This window comes from Oryctolagus cuniculus, chromosome 15 (genome assembly GCF_051225735.1).
Source record: "Oryctolagus cuniculus isolate XC-2025 breed Fujian yellow rabbit chromosome 15, ASM5122573v1, whole genome shotgun sequence".
In the NCBI taxonomy this organism is placed as follows: Eukaryota; Metazoa; Chordata; class Mammalia; order Lagomorpha; family Leporidae; genus Oryctolagus; species Oryctolagus cuniculus.
Window position 1 is genome coordinate 18,740,336 of NC_142881.1, and position 23,309 is coordinate 18,763,644.

At 43.5% G+C, this 23,309-nt stretch overlaps 1 long non-coding RNA gene across 6 annotated transcripts in view; it reads right to left on the reverse strand.

The window, feature by feature from the left end:
- LOC149121920 (uncharacterized) overlaps positions 1 to 23,309 on the reverse strand; it is a 435,681-nt gene that overhangs the window by 230,620 nt on the left and 181,752 nt on the right. For 5 of the 6 annotated variants that reach the window (XR_016221543.1, XR_016221541.1, XR_016221540.1 and 2 more), the window contains exon 3: positions 14,745 to 14,808. This is a non-coding gene — a long non-coding RNA (uncharacterized LOC149121920). Of the gene's footprint in view, positions 1 to 7,838; positions 8,178 to 14,744; positions 14,809 to 23,309 lie in introns of those variants that run through there. The other variant, XR_016221542.1, reaches the window with a different exon arrangement.

Below are 23,309 nucleotides of genomic sequence, written 5' to 3' on the forward strand. Positions count from 1 at the left end.
GGAGAGAGGGAGAGAACGAGGGAGGAAGAGTGGGGAGGGAGGGAGGGAGGGAGGGACAGAGAATGAATGGATGAGAATGAATGAATGTCTTCCACCCACTAGTTCATTCCCCAAATGGCTGTAACAACTGGGTCTAGGCCAGGCCGAGCCAGGATGCAGGGTGCGGGGGCTCAGGGACTTGGGCCATCTTCCATTTTTTTCCCTGGTGCATTAGCAGGGAACTGGATCACAAGTGGAGCAGCTGGGACTCCAAATGGTGCCTATATGGGATGCTGGCACTGCAAGACTCGGCTTAACTGCTATGCCATAGTGCCGGCCCCCAAAAAATTCTGTATAAAGATGCTGTTTTGCTTTAAAGCCCAATAAAATGTGGAATATTGTGAAAAACATTGGACTTGGAGTGAGAGAACCTAGTTTCAGCACAAATTCTGCTCGTACCTTGGGTTCATCATTTTCTTCTGAGACTTTTGTCTCCCTAACCTTTCATAAAAGGGAGATGGAGGGTTCAGAAAGGCAGGGAAGACAGAACTCGACTTGTTTTAGGTGAGACCTGCATCCCATCACAGGGTCACTGTCCACTGACACTAAGAGGATGGGCAATCGTCCTTGGGGAGATCGCGATGGGAATCTCTCGCAAAGAAAGAGATTGTGCACAGCACATAGCAGGCCCTGGGAGCAGCGTCCACGTCACTGACTCTGACGGATGATGATGCTTCATAGGAGCCTCTCGGGACCACACTTAAACCACACCCCGAAACTCAATTGTCTAATTGGGAGCACTTGCCTGGGAAACCAGAATCAATTGTTCTGTCTCGCAGCAGACCTCAAACTGCACATGACTCAAAGAACTGACCCTGAGCTCCCAGTAGTTGGTGGTCAGCCTGTCTGCACCCAGTGGGCCCACCTCACATTCAGTCTTGGATGCCTGTGCCTTCTGTGGGCAGAGAAACACAGCAGCGACACGGGCATGCTGTCGTCCTGCACGGTCTGCTGTATCAGCTGCTGCTGCAGTTCTTAGCAATCCCTGCCTTCGGGTTAAGGCTTTGGCTGTTTCCCAAGCCTTCTCCCATCTCAGGGAACATGCACCGGCAAGCAGGATTCCCCAGGTGACAAAGAAAATTGGATAACTCATCAGATTACCTTTACTCCCCAGCAATAGTAGCTGGTCAATATTTTGAATTTAACACCTGGCTACATGTCACTTAAAAAAGCAAGTCACTAGAATTCGGAAAAAGCAGCCGTTTAGTAGTTTCTAACTTGAATGCAATTCCCAGCTCTGTTGCTTACTTGCTAAATAGACTTAAAGGAACCACTTAGATTTTAGGACTTTGGTGCTTTTCTACAAAGTGTTTGAGTCTAGACAGAAGGATTTTTACAGTGCTGTTTTGTTTAACTTGGTGTAGGGGCTATGTAAACCCAAGCAATTGTGCATAAAAACATAGGTGCCTGTGTATTGTTTTCTTGCAGAGGAACTGCAACTTTTATTAGAGTCTCAAAGGGATCTATAGTCCAAAAATCAATTGAAAGCTATGGCTTTAAGCAGATCTAGGATTTGCACACAGGAGGGATTCAGTGGCACAGTACTATTGGCAAACAATCATCTTGAAGCTGTGCGTGCACAGCAGGAACACTCCATTTATTTACACCACATGACACCAATCAATATGAATAGCAAATTTTCCAAAGGTGCTTTCTATCAGGCTGAGAAAATGCTGCCATTTGTCTGGGTTGCTTTCTCACCAAGAATGTTCTTAGCCTTGAGGCTCCTCATTGGCTCTAGAGCCACTAAATGTTCCATTATTTCCACTGGGGATAATATATCATAGGGATAATTCAAAGAATGAAGTGCTTCTTCGAGGAAGGCAAGCCCAGGAAACCAAAGGGGCAGGTGCAGGACAGAGGCAAGCAAGCTCCAGGGAGGTCAAAGTACCAGGTGGATGGGCATCTCCACTGAACCTCGGACATTCCATAGTTGTGCTCCTAGATACCTCCCTCTCACCTCTTTGTCATGTCTCAAGCTTTTTGTTTCGGAAAACTACAGTGGTAACTTTACCAACCAACTTTATTGAGCTGGCGGTAAAAATGAGACATCGCATGAATTAGAAAGGATGGCAAGAATTCTTGCCAGAGAGGAAAGCTTGACTGAATTTACATAATTGTGATGCTTTAAATAATGACAGCCTCCATTTCGGATTTGGATGTTAACTCTCCTGAGGTGTGAACATCATTATTCCACAGCAATAACCCACATGAAAACACACAAAAGCAACAGAGTATCATAATTACCAAACTTCCGTGGGGTGATGGAATCAGTGCTGAGTGCTAGCACATCATTAAATCAGACATCTTGTTTCCCTATAGGCCTCCCAGGAGAACTGCATTAATTCAGGTTTAGTTGAAGAAGCACAATTCTTTCCTTGAAAGCATAAATGTAGCAAACACTATGTTTAAAATACTCATGAACTATTGTTCATCTATAATGACCTCCCAGTGGAGTTTCCTGAGAGCTCAGATCAGATCATTACACAACAAATACAAGGAAACTGAAACTACCATTGGACAATGATGACTCAACAAGACGTTAGGATGACTAACATGTGGGTACCCTCCCAGTGACCATCATGTAAACAAAGCCACCATCACAGCCACTAGCCACTTAGTGAAATTTAACACTCAAACAAATTAGATGTCCAAGGTCAGAAAAGTGGTAATCATGGTTACGTCCTTAAATTTATTGTGACATTGACCATGACAGGCAAATGCAAAGATAATTTAGAATGCGTTGAATAAAGCAACATTTATAACCTTATATAAATAGCATCCCAAGTACGTTTAAAAATAACTTCTCTACACAAGATAACCACTAGTAACATTTGCTTTATCTCACCTCTTCTGTATACGTGCCATTCATTTTCTCTTCACAATTTTGTGTGGGAGGGAAATTAGGGGGGGGGGGGGGTGGAAGCCACTGTAATCCATAAACTGTACTTTGGAAATTTATATTTACTAAATAGAAGTTTTTAAAATATTAAACATAATATTGTAAGGGTTCTCTAATATAACAGAACCATAAGAATTCTCTGTGTATATTTATAAGCAATGATGTTCAAAGACAGGAAAAGGTGCATGTGTCAGCTCAAGAAGAGAGAGAAAGCAGTCACTCTCTTTTTTCTTATTTTTTGTTCCATTTAGGTCCCCCAGTGGACTGGATGATGCAACCCTAAAGAGACAATGATGGAATGTCCTTAATCAGTCTATAAGTTCAGATGTTAATCTTTTCCAGAAACATACATACTGAGAAATCATGTTTTACCAACTCCTTGGGCATCCCATAGCTCACTCAAGTTGGTACATGAAATTAACAATTACCACAGTGTTTTCCTGATCCAAAAAAAATCTTTTAAATCCAAATATATACAAATAAAACATTCTTTCTAAAATAAAGAGAATGTTTGTCTTCTTTACCACAGGATGCTCATCTGCCCCATATGATCAACCCAAGGGAAGAGATCTAAGGTCCTCAGCTGGCAGGAAATTTAAGCTCCTAGTCAATATTCCCTCCCCGCTTCTTCCCCCAGCTCCTCTGAGTCCCAAGACCAAGCACAGCAGAGCACAAAAAATCTTCTCTTGCTCTAAGCCAATAAATTTTGGTGTGATTATGGGGACCTAGAATTCTCCCACTCTTGACCACCTAAGGGTCTCTGAGCTGAGGCACCATCTGTTGCTGGCACTTGGACACCAGTTTGAAGCAGTTTCAGAACAGGATCTAATATTCACCATCCATGGCCATTGAGCCTGCCTTTAAGTACTCCTCTGCTCACAGCATGTTCTCAAAGACAGCAGTATAAGAGAAAAGGCACAGTGTGGATCCCAAGCGTTCTCATTCTGCCTGTTACACGTTGTGTGGCTTTGGGCAGGTGGTTCCACCTCTCCGACTCTCAATCTCCTCAACTGTATAATCATATTCCCCCAGTGTGTTGAATGCATTAAAGGAGACTAGAAGCATCTGTGTGCTTTGGCATCAGTCAGTCATGGCTTAACAGTGCTACCGGCCGTGAGATCACACTGATGCAGGAGGCAAAGCATCTGCCCAGAATGAGCAGAGAGCTCACTGCAAAGACTTGGGAAAATGAGCACTAATTCAAGACAACCTTCCATGAAGGATTCAAGTTGGAGGTGCCAACTCTATAGAAAACCCGGACCGGTAAAAGCAAAACAAAGGCTGGGGTAATAGTAGGGAGCCTTGAAGGAGATGACATATGAGCTCGGTCTTGGTGACTTGGTAAGGACAGGATCTTTTTCTCTATCTTATTGAGCTATCACATTTATTGCCAAATAGACCCAACATGAGCATCCTGTAATCCCAACTCTAAGTCATAAAAAGAAGGAGCTCCATTTGTGATAAATGCTTATCTGTCGCTCCATCTCCCCTTTTCCTTTCCTTCTTTTCCTTTACATTTTAAGGAGTTTAGGGTTAATATATTCATGGAATTTTGTAGAAGCGGAAAGATGACAAAAATGGGGATAGTCATGGGTTACAGAAATCCAGAGGAATTATTATAATGTGTCATCTCTTCCTTTAAGTGGCAGGTGTACTGTACTACCATCTGAGTTGTTGCTAGGCCAAGCATCTTACATCAGACCCTGAGATGCATTTGGCTTGGCCAAACAGCACTGGCAGGTACTGACAGTCATTTTCAGATCTGGTATAAAACTCTACATCCCACATTTATCCTTGAGAAGAGAAGCCTCTTCTCCAAGCAACCCCAATGTGTTCCCTGCTGACTTTGTGTTTTACTATCCAAGAAATATTTACCAGTTGGCACATGGAATACATTACTTTTCCTCCTGGGGATAAAATGATAAATAACACAGAGAAAGTCCTTGCCTTCCTCGAGCCACATTCTGGGGAGAAAGATGAGGCAAATCTGGGAATACAATCAAATGTAGACGATGATTTCAGATGGCGCAGTGTGACACAAAGAAACAAGGCAGCACAATGGGTGACTCTGGACAAGGTGCTCACCCAAAGTCCTTAGAGGAGTTGCATCATAGCAACTGATCTGAAGGAGACTTGACTTCTCATTGACTTGCAATATCCTTCACCTCTCCTGGTGAGTAACATTGTCCAGCAAGCTCTGTTTGCCTTAGGCCCTGTTTTTCAGCAAACATGGATTAAGGCCCTACCGTAAGCCATTTGTAGGGGAGGAGCAGTCCTTAGATGGATAAAATCCAGCATGTGCTGTAGGATCACTTCTTACACCGTGCAGATCTCTCCATGTAAAATTTCTACGTCCCCAGTTAGACCAGGGTCAACATAACAAAGTTATGGAGGCACAGAACAGCAACTGCAGAGCTCTCTGATGAAATCTACAAAGGCTCTTCAGAGACAGTGACCTGTGTACACAATCTTGCAGGAAGCACTGGCACTCTTTGGGCAGAGAAGAACAGAGCCTTATGGCAACGAAAACAACTTAATGTGCAGGGCTGGAATCCCCAAAGTATCTCTGAGAGTATGGAGAGTGTGTTTGGTTAATTTTGTATGTCAATTTGACTGACCAGAGGGCAGATAGGGTGCCCAAATTAAACACTATTTCTGGATGTGTCTGTGATGGTGATTCCAGATGAAATCAACATTTGAGTCAATGGACTATCATCAGGTCCACTGCGGGCCTCAACAGAAGACAATTGGAAGGACAGCTTCACTATTCTTGCTTCTGAAATACACACTCCAACTGCAACACCTCGTCCTACCCTCTCTAGCTCTCAGACTAGGATTACACCACTGATTCTCCCTGCCTCTTGGGCTTTTGCACCAAAACTAGACTATATCACTGGTTCTCCTCGTCTGAAGCTTGCGGATGGCAGATCACAGGACTTCTCAATTTCCACAACTGCACGAAACAAATCCTCATTTAAAGAAATCCGATTTCTGTGTCTCTGGAGATCACTGACTTCTACAGAGAGCCTCTAACACAAAACATGGCTTGAACGACCACCTGGGTTCCAAGCACAGAGACTTGGAAGCCTTGCCAAGGCATTTAACTTGAATTGGCTGACAGTGGCGAGGGGCACCTACAGGAGGACACTAAGCTGACGTGTGACATGGCTAGAGGACTGTATTGGAACTATCATTATGAGTGGCTGCTGGGGGCAAGGGGACTGATGATCCAGTCACTCCAGGGGAGGGAAAGGGGTCTCATTGGGCCACTCTTTACTAGTCAACATTAAGACACCCCAACCTGGCAGACGCTTAGGTTGTTGAGTTAGCTGAGGAATTGAACAAAAAAACAGTGCTCAGGTGCTTGAGGAAGATGACAAAATCATAATCATGAAAGTTTAATCCCAAGGAAACTTTTTTAAAACCAACATGCACACCTTCATCTTCCATTCACTAAGAACTAAGCACCTCTTGTGATCCATAAGCAAGATTTTACATGAGATTCAAAGCTTCAAACTTAACCCTGCCTGTGGTGCACAAGGAGCCTGCAGTCTTGAGAAGCAGGCAGATTGTTGGACTTCTCAACAAGTAATTATCTGGCCATGTTATGACATAATGCTGGAAGCTCAGAAGGAGAACAACCCATGCAGACCAAGGAGGAAATTTTCCCAGAGGAGGTGAAGTCTCAGCAGAAACCTAAACAATGAGGAAGAATCAGCCAGGAGAGAAGCAGGAAAGAGAAGAACAAAAAACAGGCTAAAAAAAAAACAAAAACAAAAACAAAACACCAGTAGAAACAAAGGCCTGGAGGTAAACAAGACTGCATCACAATTTGAGGAGTCAAAAAGAACAAAACATGAGATTCAGTGTGGCACGGTGAAAAAAGAAATCCAGCAAAGTTGATAGGTGCCATTTTCTGAATTTCTGTAAAGGAATCAATGGCTGAAGAGAGAGAGAATTCAAGATAATGATGGAAAATTCACTGCATTTTCCCAAACTCTGAATCCCCTGGTGCCCACCATTGGCTAGGTGACCACTGTGTGCCAAAGAAGAAAACTGCGATGGGCTCTATTTTTTTCTTTTTTTAAAATACTGCACTAATGAGGTCGGCACTGTGGCTCACTAGGCTAATCCTCCACCTGTGGCGCTGGTATCCCAGGTTCTAGTCCAAGTTGGGGTGCCAGATTCTGTCCTGGTTGCTCCTTTTCCCATCCAGCTCTGTCCTGTAGCCTGGGAAGGCAGTGGAGGATGGCCCAAGTGCTTGGGCCATGCACCCACATGGGAGACCAGGAGTTAGCACCTGGTTCCTGGCCTCGGATTGGTGCAGTGTGCCAGCCATAGTGGCCATTTGAGGAGTGAACCAATGGAAGGAAGACCTTTCTCTCTGTCTCTCTCTCTCTCACTGTCTAACTCTGTCAAATAAAAAAAAAAAATACAGCACTAATGAATCCATGTGTCTGGTTCCCAATGGACGTTCTATTTCCTTTTCAGCACATTTTTTTGCAGCTGAAAATTGATGGTTAGCAAACCAGGGGGTGGGAGTACCCTACTCTTCCCTCCATTTGCATCTCCTCTTTAAGCTTCCCCTTCACCCAAGCAGGAGTGTTTTTCCACAGGAGAGTAGATTAAATTGATAGACTCTAACATGCCCTGCAACCTTACCTGCCATAAACCCCAAGCAGCAAAAGAAATCCCATCATTACCAACCAGAGCAGTTTTACTGCAGGCACTTTCAAAGTTTGGAGAGTACACGAAAAGTTGAACACTCTCCCTTCTCCACTCTGGAATGATGAGGCAACCCAGAGCTTCCAAAACTCAAAATTGGTAGCCAATATTCCAAGTATTGATTATCTGCCCTCTCAAGAGATCACACAATGTTTTGTGATGCCAATTTATTGCTTTCACTGAGACCACTTACAGAGCATAGCTCAATCAGGAAGCCAGGGCCATATGGACAACTTGAGATCTTCCTTCTCCTCCTCCCCTCCCCTTCTAGCCACACACATTTTGCAGATCAAAATGTCAAGGGTACAAAATGGAATGACTGAACTGCACCAAATATTTTTATCATCTCCTGTCACTGGAATTCCTATGCAACTATGGGTCATCTGAGCAAGGAGGGGAGAAAATGCAAAAGGAATCAGCCAACTTGGTCTTATTCTCTGGGTCCTGAGTCTTGCAAAGAGTCTGGTACGTAGGAATTGTTTCTCTCTTTGAGGGTCTTTTTGAATGATGGCTGTTAAGACACATTAGGAGATAAGTTAGAGCAATGGATTTTAATTATTTTAGTCATAAAATATTTTCTCCTCGTCCCCCTAAAAAAGATAAATACTTGGAATCTCTGATTAAGCCAAGAGTGGGTTCTCAGAGGCACACACGCCCATGTAACACCCCTTCTACCCAATGCTACAGCCTTGAAGATGCTCCAGGACATACGCTGGACGTCTGGGAATAAGATTTGCAAGGGCCATGATCCTGAAGGTATCTTTTCATTTGGTGCCTCGGGTACTGACAGGTCCCTCAGGGGACACTCAGCCAGTCATGAGAACAACCCGTCGCATGTGACAATGCAATCTGGTATTACTCCTGCCCGGCATCCATGAGGAAGGGAGGGAGGGAAGGAGAGATTAGTGTGGTAACCATTCCAACTGAGTTCATCTTATCAGTATCACATTTTCAATAGGACATCTTCATTGAATAATCTGTACTCAATAGAATTCAGGTATAAAACAAACTATTGTCAACTGATACACTATAGGATGCTCTTCAAATTCCTTTTGTGATCTGTTTATATCTGGGGTGTGTTCCATAGCTTTCCATTTTAAATCCTGAATCTCATTTCCAATTTAATGCTCACTTTACCTCCTCTTGTCCTCCCAAATTCACATGACAAGAGGAACCTGTAAGGGAAGAGTGTATGTTCTGCCTCCTTTTTAAAAATGTTTAATGATACTTTATTTTTTCATGTTAATGTAATTTTAATACAAAAAGAACAGATTCAGTGTAGTTCATAAATACAATTCTAAGAATATAATATTTCCTCCTCCCATCTTTTCCTTCTTTCCTGCCTTCCTTTTTACTTTTTGAGAGAACATATTTTTAATTAACATTACAGTCAGGGACTTAACATCCCACTAAATAAAGAGATCAACAAGTAAAATGACCTTGTTCAGCAATAATATAGGCAAGGGCTATAATAATCAAATGAAAATACGACCATTTCACCCATATATAAAGGAAATTTGAAAATAATCACATATCATTTAAACTATAGTAGTATAATGTCCTTAACCATTGGTTTGACAAAGAGATAAAACAAAGTTTGACAATATAGTTGCAGCACAGGCATTTGTTTTTTGTTCTTGTTTTTTGATTCTATTTCTTTTTTAATTTTAGCTCCCACATAAAAGGCAGAATATGTGGTATTTGTATTTCTGTGTTCAGCTATGAAAGAGAAACTGTACCATTTGCATCAAAATGGATGCAACTGGAAGATAACATGTTGAGTAAAATAAGCCAGACACAGAATTCTCTTCCTTTTTATAGGACTCTTTCTCCTTTTGTGTGATTAAACAGGAAGTGCTAAGCAGGCAAAAGATGCAAAGAGTTTTTCAACTAATGGGGATTGTTGTTGTGTCCTTAAACTGTCATTGCCCTCTGTAAGAAAGACTTCCAAATATAGGCTCTCCTACAAGGCTCTTGCCCTAGGGGAGAGTCACCCAGCTTGACGTCTTCCTAAACCCCTCAGTGGTTTTATACCCACAATCTCTTTAGCCAGGTGTCACCATGTTTATTAGCCAGTAGGAGGTATCAGAAGATGACTCAATCCCAGGAACCTTCTGTGTCTAGCTGCCTTATGCAAAACCCACATGCACTTGACCATGCCAGTTACTCCACGGATGATGCCAACCTCCTCACTCGCATCTCTATCAACCTTCCTTATTTGCTACTTCAATAGGCACAAGTGGCCAGCCATCAGCTGCACCACAGGCAAACCAAGAAGTATGGTGAGTGTCTCACAGGTACCACACTTGCTTGAGCCTCCCCCTCACTGGGTGTAACTTGGAGTGTAAAAACAACCCTGTCCGTACTCAGAGAGGGGGGCACAAGGCAGACAATGCACTTCTCCAACAATTTTCCTCCAATCCTTTAATCCTTATGTCAGATTTACATAAATTCATATAAAATGGAGATGCTGTGATAGCAGATGGAGTAGCCAAGCTATTAAAAGCCCTTTGAGGCATTTGCATTCCAGATATGTGTTTGCTCATCACAGAACTCAGAGTACAGAACTTTGCCATAACTGTAGGTCCTGTCAAATCCTAAACAACATGAAAACTCCCACTGAACATCCTATTAGGCAGAAAAGATCATGTTAGAGACTTCATGATACCTGGACCCTGACCTTTGAGAGCTTACGAGTTAGGAATCAAGACACACATATACAGAAATACACACGCACAAGCACACACATGAAATATTAGCAAGACAAGTCAGTAAACTGAATTCTGAAGGAGTTTTAGAAGCATGGACCAGATCGCCAGTGTTGCAAATAAATAGAGCTTGATTGGGCGGGGGGGAGGTGGGAAACTGCGGTCTTGATTCTAAACTCTGAAGGAGCACTGTCGCAGGTCAGGGCTGCCATCTGGCTGACTTGGGACAATGAGGCAGGGGACTCCAGTACAGTCAGGATGGGAAGGTCTCAAGCACCCAGCTGTGGTGTATTGACTCTATCCCATAGGCGGCCGGGGGACTCTAAGAGTTCTTGAGCTAAGACATGAGCAGGAGAGAAGGAGAAAGACAGCAAGTCCATGCTTTTCCTCTGGTTCTGGCTGCATCAGAGTTACAGAAACACTTCTGTCACCTCTGTAGTCTTCCAGAGTTCATCCCAATGAAAATTCTGGATGCAATAGTTACATGAGAAGGAGGGCAGGAAAGAAAAAGTGTTCCCGAATGCGAGAAGCTGTGACCACAGAGGAGCATCTGTAGGTACCCAGCATCTCAAACGTGATGGGCTGGTCAAGCTACAGGAGCAGGATAAGTCCTTGTTTTCTCTCTCTTTGCATTCACATTCATATGTACATGCATTTCCTTCCCAGGTCACCGCGCCAGCTAACAGATGCCATAACTCAAAACAGGCTCAGTACTGCTCCTCAACACAGCAGAGATGATAGATGCCCAAGCTGAAACATGAGGTGCATTGTCTGCCTTGTGCCCTCCTATGAGTAGTTGTTTTTACACTCCAAGTTATACCTAGTAAGGGGGAGGCTGTATTCCAGAGGCATCATGCCTCAGGCTAGTGTGGTACCTGTAAGACACTCACCACACTTCCTGGTTTGCCTGTGGTGCAGTTGAAACATGAGCTGAAACACAAATCCCCAGAGGCCTTTCCAGGGCCTGTCAAGGTGGGTGGTGCTATGCCACAAGAGTGACAGACATTGGGCATGAAGGGATGAAGATGCAGGTGAGAAGTGTAGGGTCACATGCCACAGAGCCGCCACTTGGGTCACTTGCAGGTCAGGCGTTTCAGATGCCTGGAATAACAAGGGAATCTTCTCCCTGGTGACCCCATGACCAATGGCTACACCCATTCTTGGCCACGATATCACCCACTGCGGCATGGCAGTCTGACTCTTGAACATCATAAGCATGTCAAGGGGACAGAAGATGATGGTGGCTTAGACCTTAGCCCGCAGCTGCCCAACTGCTTGGTGGATGAGACTGTTTCTAGACTCCCTGATTCCAAAAGTTGGACCTTGGCCTTGGGAACCATGGTAGCCACCAGCTAGATATTTGACATGGGCTTCTTTTCAGACCAGATATTCTTTGTTTTTTTTTTTTTCAAGGGCAGATTTGCTCTATACTCATAAACAAAGAGAATATTTCCTTGCCTTTTTGATAGAAATTTTCTTAGTTCCTTGAGTCAGAACTCAAGAGAGGGGCCAAAGAGCTGCACTACCAAAGTGTAATCCCACAGGCTTGCTTGTGAAATAGCTGGTGTTGAAGTTTGGGACTTCTCTAGCCTGTACTGCTATAAATACGAGGTCTTAAATTCCAAACAGACAGGGGAATCTATGTGACAGGGCCAATTTTCTGGGGAGGCAAACAGCTTCCTTCTACCATATTTCCCTTATCCAGAAAAAAACCCACGTGCCTTTAATAAGGTACATTCTTAAGGACAGAAATAAAGACAAAATCAAACAATCCAAATCTTAAACAATAATCTTTGGTTTTTTTTTTTTCACATTGTGGGTGATGGTGATGATGTTCAAATCCTGATTTTGAGATTCTTGTGTGTATTGTGGGACACAGAAAATATGCAATTACATGTATTCTCATTCTAACCTGCCAGGTGTCCTTGAGAACCAAGATTGTCAGTGTAGAAGAAAGGCAGGTGTGAGACGCAAAACACTTAGCACTGGGTTTAAAAAGTATGCATATGAACTCATCATCTATCTTATTCTAAAACAAATAAAAACACAATATATTTTCTAATGGTGTGCAACAAAAAGATGTAGGAAGGTCTAGAACTACTGACAGCCTCCAGTAGCTGGAGTTCAGTGTTAAGATACTCTTTCTAAATAAAAGAACTGAAGGCTCCTTGAAGCTAATGCTAGTGCAGGGGAGGGAAAAGTGCTGGATGAGACTGGAACATTTTGTCAAACAGACCTTCCCTGTACTATAGAAGATCAGCAAGGTCACGTAAGAAGGACTCCGGGGCCAACTAAAAGCCAATCAGCCAAAGACAGGATCATTTAAAGGAATACACATGAATCAATTCCTAAATGTGAAAACTGATAAATAGTCACCCTTTATCCACTAGGCACATGTTCCACAATCCCTAATGGATACCTGAAACCACAGATAGTAGTGAATACTGTATATATACAATGATTCATCCTATACATAGCCATGATACAAGGTTAATGTAAGATTTAAGCACAGTAAAAGGTTAACCACAGTGACTAGTAATAAAATAGAGTGACTATAACAATATACTAAAGGTTACCCAAGCCTTGTCAACTGCTTATTTATGGAATTTCTCATTTAATATATTTGTACTATGCTGGCCCATGGGTCATTGAAACAGTGGACATGAAACTGCAAATAGGGGAGTTACTGTAGACAGAATCCATCATGTATCTTGTGTGCCTTTGCTATATGAATTACATCCTGAGAAATCAAGTAATCAATGCGGCAAAGTTTCTCTTTATAAAAGTGTCCCAGCTAATTAATGAAGAAAAAGGGAGAGAGTTTGAACATCACCATTTCCCATCTCTCATGGATTATTGATGCAGACACTGAGCCTCAGCAGCTGCTACCATGATGAAAGACTCTACAAACAGAGGAGCACTCAACCATCTACAGAATGGTCTCTCTCTCTCACACACACACACCCCAAAAAGATATTCAAGTCCAATCTAATCTTTATATCCAATAGACAGAAAATATGAGGAAAGAGAATAAGATCCATGGGTACGTAAATGCCCAGCCATGGAACAAAGAACATGATTCTTCAACTCACGTATTTTAAGATTGTGAATGAAGAAGAAACATATAAACTACTTCAATATTAGATTCTACTGAGAAACTATGCTTTTAAAAGTGTTTACACACAAGGGGTTGGATTCTAGGCAGCCCTCTGGGAAGGGTATGGAGCACTCCCCGGAATTGTCTGCAAAGGATGGGAATCAGCCACCATGCTCCATTGGCTGAGTCGGGAAACCGTGAGTTGGTAACTGCCCACATTTCAGAGACGGTCCTGAGGCAGAAAGTGGAAATGCCATGGCACACGCTTAGGGAGTGACAGTGTCACTGTCAGAAAGAGTGGGAGCTTCCACGGAAACTTCTGCCACAGCTGAGCTGAAGCCAGAGGTGAGCAAGCAGACGGGACATAAAGCTTACAGATTCGTACTGGAATATTTAGATGAGACTCCGTATGCTCGAGACTGGCTTCCAGGTAATGTGGGCGGGCATGTCTGAGGGTTTGGATGAAACCAGTGTGGCCAGGACTCTGTCTCAGCCAGATCAAGGAATTTGTTATGCTATTCTACTTTTTCAGATGTTTAACATTTGCCATAACAGAAAGGGAGGGAGAGTAGTGGGGGAAATAAAAGCAGAGTTCCTGGAGTCACAAATCCTGGCTCCACTCAGTTGTTCACATCGAATACCTCTCCAAGCCTTGGCTTCTCTCAATTAAACAGTGGAACTGGTCAAGGAGCCTGCTTTCCAGAGTAAAATATATATATGATGGGGTGTATATATATATATATATATATATAGCACCCTGCATCAGACAGCATCCTGGGCCAGGAAGTGCTTGGTCAGTGCTGTCTGTGACCATCATGGAAACTCCATGTCCAGGGAAGCCAGGAAAGGGCATGTAGCTGTGACGTGGTGGACCAGGGGAGTCCCCACAGCCAAGTGCCCTGGTGGTAGGGCTGCAATTTTGCTGACTTCTCTTATTCTGGAATGCTCAGAAGGACAAGAGTGCTGTCCCTGTGCATCTGAAAGGGACACTGGGCGTGGAGATATGAGGTCCCTGTTACCTATCACACATCCAGCGCTCCCTGTTTAAAAAAACATGGGAGGACACCCATGGATCTCTTGTCAAAAGGAGACAGCCCCCTCAGCTTACCTTATTTCAGGGTTGATGGAGAGCGCACAGCCTGGTGTCTGGCATGGGACAAACGCTCCAGAAATGGTGCGTGTTTGTGAAACAATCACTCTTGTGCTGCTGCTGCTACTGCTGCTAGAAACCATGGCGCTTCCCTTGGAACTGAGGCCATTACGAACTGCTTACCTTGAATTCTTAAATGAGACCTCCACAGTTCAATGCCTTCCATCCTCAAAGACCAGTATGCTATCTGGAAAAAGAACATGAAGAATCCTGTGAGCTGTGGATGAATCACTCTACAAACAGACCTCTGGGTTGTAAAATCTTGGCCAGCCAGTGCTGTTTGGTGTGTGGAAGACTACACTTTCTCATTCTTTGAGAGTTACCTGGAAACCTCTTTATTTCTGTCCTTGTTGCGACCTTGCTAATGTACATCAACCCAGTTTACTGCCTTAGACGCACAGTTTACTCCTTGAAGACCTCACATTAAGCCTGTGGCTATACAGTGGACTGAAATTGTGTTTTTGTAAAAATTAAAGAAAAGGAAGGAAGGAAGGAAGGAAGGGGATTGAGGAAGGGATAGAAGAAGGGAGGGAAGTATAATTACCCTAGAATTGTGCTTATAAAACACATGAAACCTTAAAATAGGTCCTTTTTGTGCTAATAAACTTTTTAAAGATTTGAAAGAGTCACAAAGATAAAGGAAGACACACACACACACACACACACAGAGAGAGAGAGAGAGAGAGAGAGAGAGAGAGAGAAACTTCCACCTGCTGATTCACTCCTCCAGGTGGCTCCAACAGCCAGGGCTTGGCCAGGCTGAAGGCAGAATCCAGGAGATTCTTCCAAGTCTCCAATGTGGGTGTAGAGGCACTTGAGCCATCTTCTGCTTTCCCAGGCACATTAGCAGTGGAGCATGGAAGCTCCCCTTCTAAGTAGAGCAGCCGGGACTCAAACAGGTGCCCATGTGAGATGCTGGTGCTGTAGCATAACCCACTACAACACTACAGTGCTGGCCCCAATAATTTTTTTAAAAAGACTTTGACCTGAGGCCAGTGCTGTGGCATAGTAGGCCAAGCCTCCACCTGCAGTGCCAGTATTCCATATGAGTGCTGGTTTTTATCCAGCTTCTCCACTTCTGATCCAGTTTCTGCTATGTCCTGAGAAAGCAGTGGAAGATGGCCCAGGTGCTTGGGACCCTGCGCTCACACAGGAGATCCAGAAGAAGCTCCTGGATTTGGATTGCTCAGCTCCTGCCATTGCAGCCATTTGGAGAGTGAACCAGTGGGTAGAAGACTGGTGAGGCCAAGGCAGCTCCAGCTGGCTGACAAGGTCACAGCAGAAGGTCTGTCTCAGCAAGGCGTGAGGACAGCTGTGGTCCTCTTGGTGGTTTTAGGTTTGTTGGGAACTACACTCTGCTTAAGAAAGCCGGAGCTTTCTGGTGGTCCTGCTAATAATTGCTGTATTCCCTATTTTAGGGAAGAACGCTTAGTCTCATTATCCCCAAAATGTCCATTGCTTTGTAGAATTTTAATCAAGCAGAATGTTAGTGTGTAGCAGAAAGGGTTAATGCTTTATGCAAGGTTGAGCTGTTTGTGGAAAAGAATTAAAAGGCAACAGGCTCCCTGGTATATAGTTCCCACTAGAATAAAGATAGATGTCATTAAAGCTTTAATTCAATATATGCTACAAATACAGCAATGGTTAGATGTCAAAACTGTGGAGTAGATCTAAGTGAACCTTTAAATAAGTTCAATAAAGAAATTAAAGAATTACAGAAAGAACTTCAAAGAGGGGATACATTTTAAAAAGGGCCTGCTTTGAACTTGGGGCTTCTAGTAAAGATTAGATTAGGAAGGTACTGTTCTAGCTTGTGTAGCCAATTTCTGCATAGCTCAACAGCACTCCAGGCCTTAGCTTGTGTGGGCAGGCCATTATCTTGCACCTGTCTGTAATTGTAACCCATCCTCTGAATATGCCCTTGGAAAAAATCAAGGAAATTGTAATTTAAAAAAAATGTACAACAGACTTATTATTGTGAGAAAAAAGAATCTTTATGTGGCTTATGATATAAAAATAAAGCCTGGTGCTCGAGAGCCAGAGCCATGCCATCAGCCTTGCTGTGAGTGTCTCTGATTTCTTCGATGGCCGACACCTCTCACACCTTGGGGCCCCTGGACTGGCTGGAGCTGGTCTCCAGCAGATGACCTTTCTCTCCATCTCTCCCTCTCTCTGTCTGTAACTCTACCTCTCAAATAAATAAATCTTCAAAGAAAAAGACTTTGACCAGAGTATGCTGGCCTCACAGTCATCTTTCTTACTCTGGAGAGCTCTGCCCAAGGCAACCCAAAACCATGAAGTCTCCTGACCTCCTAATATTCCCCAAGAGTTGTTCTGACCAACAGCTAATTGTTTCTTTCTTGTCTTAGACCTCTTGCACATGAAAAATGGAATGCCAGGAAAATTTGGATATCTGAATATCCCAATTAATTAAATTTCATTCCATTTCACTAATTTATATGAATCTAACATTAATGCAAACACTTCTAATGGTCATATCCAAGTTCATATTCAATCATTTTGGTGTCTCAATCAATATATAAGAAATAGTTGCTAAATTACATACATTGACTAAATCTAGTCACCTTTATTGAGCCATTTTGAATATTTTCTCCGTAATCAGAGAGCATATTTCTTTATGTGAGAGCTTTTAAACTTTGTTGAGCTACAGCACTAACAGTTGGATGAAAATCATGGACCCTCACCAATGGAAAATATAAGCAGGTCCAGGTACTGTTCATTCCCTACAGATCTCTAGAAGCAAATTCATGGATTCTTAGGGGTTCTCAGGACTCCAATTAATAATAACAACTGGCTTAGCATTGCTTTAGATGCTGCATGGTTAGACTCCTCCACAAAGCCTGGACCTGGAGTCAAGGGTACAAGGATGAACAGCCGCCCTGCAGCCCTAAAGCCTCACATGACTCCATGCATCCAAGGCAAATTCACCAGGAGTTTACAAATCAACTAAATGGAAATAAGCTCCTCCTTTCTGTAAGTGGGGCCGCACTGGACAACGTCTCCCTGGACGGTGTGACCATGGGCAACAGTCGCCTCTGCCCATGCTCAGCTGCTCTCCTGGCCAATCATGGGAGACACCACTGCCCGGAATCCTCTGATGGGAATGGTTCACATCCCAGGCAAGCAGAAGTTCCAGAAGAGAAGAAAACCGACTCCTAGATGAGGAAGCCCTAAAACAGAGTAAAACTAAGAACTAGCGTTTCTGTGGGGGGAAGGGCTTCACAGTCAGCACGAAGCCTGCTTTTGCTTTTCTATTTAAAAAAAGAAAATTACAGACAGAGACAGATAGGGAGTTCCGTCTGTAGGCTCATTCGTGGAATGCCAGCAATGGTCAGGGCAAGGCTAAGGTTGAGTCTGGGAACCAGGAACTCGACCCAGGGTTCCCATGAGGATGGCAGGAATCCAACCATTTGAGCCCTCACCACTGCCTCCCAGGATCTCCAGTAGCAGGAAGTTGGAATGAGGAGCTGGAGTGGAGGCAGGTGTCAAACCCGGATAGTCCAACATGGGGTGCTGCTGTCTTAGTTGACAGACTAAGGGCCTGCCCCCTCCCCACTCATTTTGAAAAGCATTCCTATCTGGCTGGATCTAGGCAGCCAAGACACTTTATTGAACTTTTAAAATAGATCAAAAGCATATTTCACTACTCTTTCAGATGGCCCTGAACATTGTGGATTATGAAACAGATGTGAGGTTTTAAAGCTATCTCTCCTCAGTGAAGAGGCTACACGTGGCCATTTTCCTCTTTATTAGTCGATAAAGCTATCAAGGTCAACAGTAGTGACAGTGTTTCATCCTCTTATCCCAAACTTTAAACTCCAGCTATGTGTCAAAAAGGTGATCCATCTCAGGAAACTGATCTTTATTTAAAAACTTCAATTACTTCACTTTTAGGATCGGGACACTAGGGGGCAGTCAATTAGATTCCATATGTAAGGTGTCAGCACTTTATTAACATCAAGCAGTAAAACCTGTTGATGGTAGGCTGTTCTGATAGTTCACTTCCCAAATGGCCACAGTAGGGAAGCCTGAGCAAGCCTGAAGCCAGGACCAGCAATTACATGCAGGTCTGCTATGTGGGAGGCAGGGGCCCGAGTATTTGTGCCGTCATCTGCTGTCTACCCAGGCGCATTTGCAGTAAGGTGGATCAGCAGCGGAGCAGCTGGCCCTCAACGCAACACTCTGACACGGGGTGCTGGTGTTGCAAGCAGAAGCTTAAGCTGCTGCACCACAATGCCGGCCCTCGTAGACTGTGATTACAGAAATATACTATCAAGCTAAAGTAGCCAATTAAGTGACACATTACAGGTAATATGTCAGTAAAGGAATAAAAAATTAACCAAACTATTTAAATAACCAAAGAGATAAAACTGAAAGTGGAACAGGAACACATGGACAAATATAAAACAAATGGTGTGAGGATAGATGTAAATCTTCCACAACACAATCACATTAAATATCAACACTGTTAAAAAGTAAAGATTGTGGGGGCCGGCGCTGTGGAGTAGCAGGTAAAGGCACCTGCAGTGCCCACCTTCCATATGGGTGCCCACTGCTCCACTTCCAATCCAGCTCTCTGGGCCCCTGCATCCACGAGGGAGACCTGGAGGAAGCTCCTAGTTCTGGCTTCAGGTGGGCCCAGCTCCAGCCTTTGTGGCCATTTGGGGAGTGAACCAGCAAATGGACACAAGAGTGTCAATTTGTTAAGTCAACAACAGGAGTCACTGTGCACTTACTCCTCATGTAGGATCTCTGTCCTTAGTGTGCTGTACATTGAGATTTAATGCTATAACTAGTACTCAAACAGTATTTTTCACTTTATGTTTCTGTGTGGGAGCAAACTATTGAAATCTTTACTTAATGAATGCTAAACTGATCTTCTGTATATAAAGAGAATTGAAAATGAATCTTGATGTGAATGGAAGGGGAGAGGGAGTGGTAAAGGGGAGGATTGCAGGTGGGAGGGACGTTATGGGGGGGAAGCCATTGTAATCCATAAGCTGTACTTTGGAAATTTATATTCACTACATAAAAGTTAAAAAAAAATTGACACTCATGTTTATGGCATCAGTAATCACCCTAGGCTCTTGTCATGAGCAGCTGCTAAGGCTATGGAAGCCTTTTGAGTTCACCGACTCTGATCATATTTAGACAAGGCCATGGTCAAAGTGGAAGTTCTCTCCTCCCTTCAGAGAAAGGTACCTCCTTCTTTGATGACCCGTTCTTTCCACTGTGATCTCACTTGGTACATGCCACCTTGATGGGATTGAATTGGAATCCTCTGCTATGTTTCTAACTCTACCGTTTGAGGTAAGTCAGCTTGAGTATTTCCCGAATTGCACATCTCTTCCCTCTCTTATTCCCACTCTTATATTTAACAGGGATCACTTTTCAGTTAAGTTTCAGCACTTAAGAATAATTGTGTATTGACTACAGTATTCAACCAAAAGTATTAAGTAGAACAAACAAACAAAAAAAATACTAAGAGGGATAACATATTAAGTAAAGTTCCTATAGATATTTGAAGGATATAAAATGGCAAAAGTTTCAATCAAATATGAAAATTTATATATAATGTCACAACTCAATATAAAAATACAATAATCAAGACAATGGTGTGTTAGTGCAAAAATAGACAAATGGACCACTGATTCTCCTTTTCCATCAGGTCCATATTTACAAATCCATCTACTTGTCAAAATGTAAAAGGGCCATAAGGAAAGTTTTGATATAAAACCAACATTCATTCTTTTTCTTTTTTTTAAAGATTTACTTATTTGATAGAGTTACACAGAGAGAGGAGAGGCAGAGAGAGCGAGAGAAGTCTACCATTGGTTCACTCCCCAATTGGCCACAACAGTCAGAGCTGTGCCAGTCTGAAGCCAGGAGCCTGGAGCTTTCTCTGGGTCTCCCATGTGGATGCAGAGGCCCAAGGAGTTGGGCCATCTTCTACTGCTTTCCCAGGCCATAGCAGAGAGCTGGATCGGAAGTGGAGCAGCCAACGCTCAGGCCAGGGCATTAACCTGCTGCGCCACAGCGCAGGCCCCCACATTCATTCTTGATTATGGTTGTCAAAACTTATTCAAGGGGCCGGTGCTGTGGTGTAACAGGTGAAGCTGCCACCTGCGGTGCTGGCATCCCATACAGGCACCGGTTCAAGTCCTGGCTGCTCCACTTCTGACCCAGCTGTCTGCTATGGCCTGGAAAAGCAGAAGATGGTCCAACTGCTTGGGCCCCTGCGCCCACTTGGGAGACCTGCAAGAAGCTCCTGGCTCCTGGTTTTGGATCAGCATAGCTCCAGCCATTGGGGCCATTAGGAAAGTGAATCAGTGGATAGAAGACATCTCCCTCCCTCCCTCTCTCTCTCCCTCTGCCTCTGTAGCACCAGCTTTCAAATAAATAAATAAATCTTAAAAAACTTTATTCAATTCTACACTTTAAATATGTGCAATTCATTATTGTATGTTAAAATTGGAGACTTAATAATTAACACCTGTTTTCTATCTAGCCAAACTAAGACTTTCACATATATCCTGAAAGTTGACTCACTTGCAAGAGCATCTGAAAACCACCAACCACCAGAGATACCACGGAACAAAGACAAGCCCTGATGCTTCCTAGGGCACTGGACTCTGTTCACACCCCCAGGCACCACCAATACGTATGTGAATCAACCTCATCTTCTAGTGTTAGTAGTTTGGGATAAGCCAGTGCTGGCTTTATCTTGGCTTTCCTTGTTAATGCTTACATAGATGCAGGAGGACCAAAATTCCTTTCATATGCCAACAACTAAAACATTAGAATATCTTTTTCATCTTCTTACCAGGTTTCTGTCAGAGAAAGATACTACAAATCAGTTAGGCACTGATGACAATGAACCTTCAGGCACTTGATTACTGAACTCACCTGAAGCTTTACATACACACACACACACACACACACACAGAGAGAGAGAGAGAGACAGTGTGAGAGAGAAAGAGAGAGGGAGAGGGGGAGAGAGAGAAGTACAGAAGCAATTGTAGTTATGCATGTGCACAAATTTATATTCTTACACAAGTGTCAATAGTTCTATACTTGCAAGGATAGAAGCAGTGACACCCCAATAGTAACAACACACTCACGCCCAGGTCTTGGTGTCTAGTACTGTTAACTAATACAGAAGAACCCAGGTTTGCCTTGGCAAACGACTGGTTGTAGGGATGGGACAGAGCAAACATGCTGTGAGCATGAAACAGCGTCAGAAAGCAAGCTCCAAGTACAACAGGATGAGGGCTCATCCAAGGGACACAGGAGCCGATCTGAAACAGATTCCGAAAGCTAAAGCTAAAACGATGTGAGCTACCACACAGCAGAAGCAGCACAGCGCTGGGCCATACCTCCAAGTATACAATGAACACACATGAGTTCATGCTACTACGAACGTATGACTGAATGAATGGTGACAGACATGTCTGGTTACAGAACTGAAAAGTCTCTATGAAGATACTACCCGAACCAGAAGGCAAAATTGCATTTCTTCCCCAACCTTGAGTAGGAAATGGATGTATGACTCACTTCCAAAAAGCAGAAGATGGAAATGGAAGAGCATGGCTTTGTAATGCAAAGTCCTGGCTGCCGTCAACCGAACCACCCAATCTGAGTCAAGTGCCCATGGTGACAAAGTCCTGTTGACAGCACATATGCCCTGAAATTATGCAAAGGAAGCTTCACCTTTGCATTGTTCTTCTCCAGAACTCATAACCAAGCACATCCCAGACATACCCAAATTGAGGGGTATCCTACAAAATACCTGATGATTACTCTTCCAAAATGATAAAGTCATAGAAAAACCAGGCAAGAGTGAGAGACAGGTATGAACCAGACCAGATTACAGAGACACAGGACATAAATGCAATGGGGCGTCCTGGAGGGGATCCTGAAATATTTTCACCCAGAAAATTACATGGAATCTAAATAAAATCTGGAGCTTAGTTAATACTCAGTAATAAGGCAGTATTAATCTTTTAGTTCTGACGAATGGACTACAGTTATGTAACAGGTTATTTCAGGAAGAATTGGGGTGATGAGTATATAGGAACTCTCTGTACTCTCTCTGCAACTTTTCTGTAAATCTTGAATTGTTCCAAAATAAGAGTTGCTTTTTTTTTTAATCTCCACCCTCTACAAAATCTGTTCTACTAAAATCTTCACCAGAGTGACAGAAGGTTGTCATCATGAAACTATTCAACTGGACAAATGAACACTGAAATTGGATTCTGGCCTGTGGCACTGGGGATATTATTCTGGTAGGAGGTGGTGGGGTACTGTTGTTCTCTTCCTCCCAGCCCCAGGAGCACCAAACACTGCATCTGCTCTTGAAAGGGTCCCTTTACTGAAGAGAGAAGACCACGATGTGGTCTCTTGCGACGAGTCTGTAGTCAAGCGCCCGCCTGGCTGGTGCATCACAGCACAGGGTTCTGGTAGCCGGTGAGGTGACAGGTGGGGAGGTGAGCTGGCTGCTCACAGCTGACTGACTTTCTTCTGCTTAAGCAATCTGAGCAGCCCAGCCAGCTCGATATTTTAAATACACAGAGGATTTTACAAAAACAGTCTTAGACGTATTCCGACGTATGTCATCTTCCCAAGAGACAGAATCACACGCTTATCCAATTTGCCAGCTGACAATTT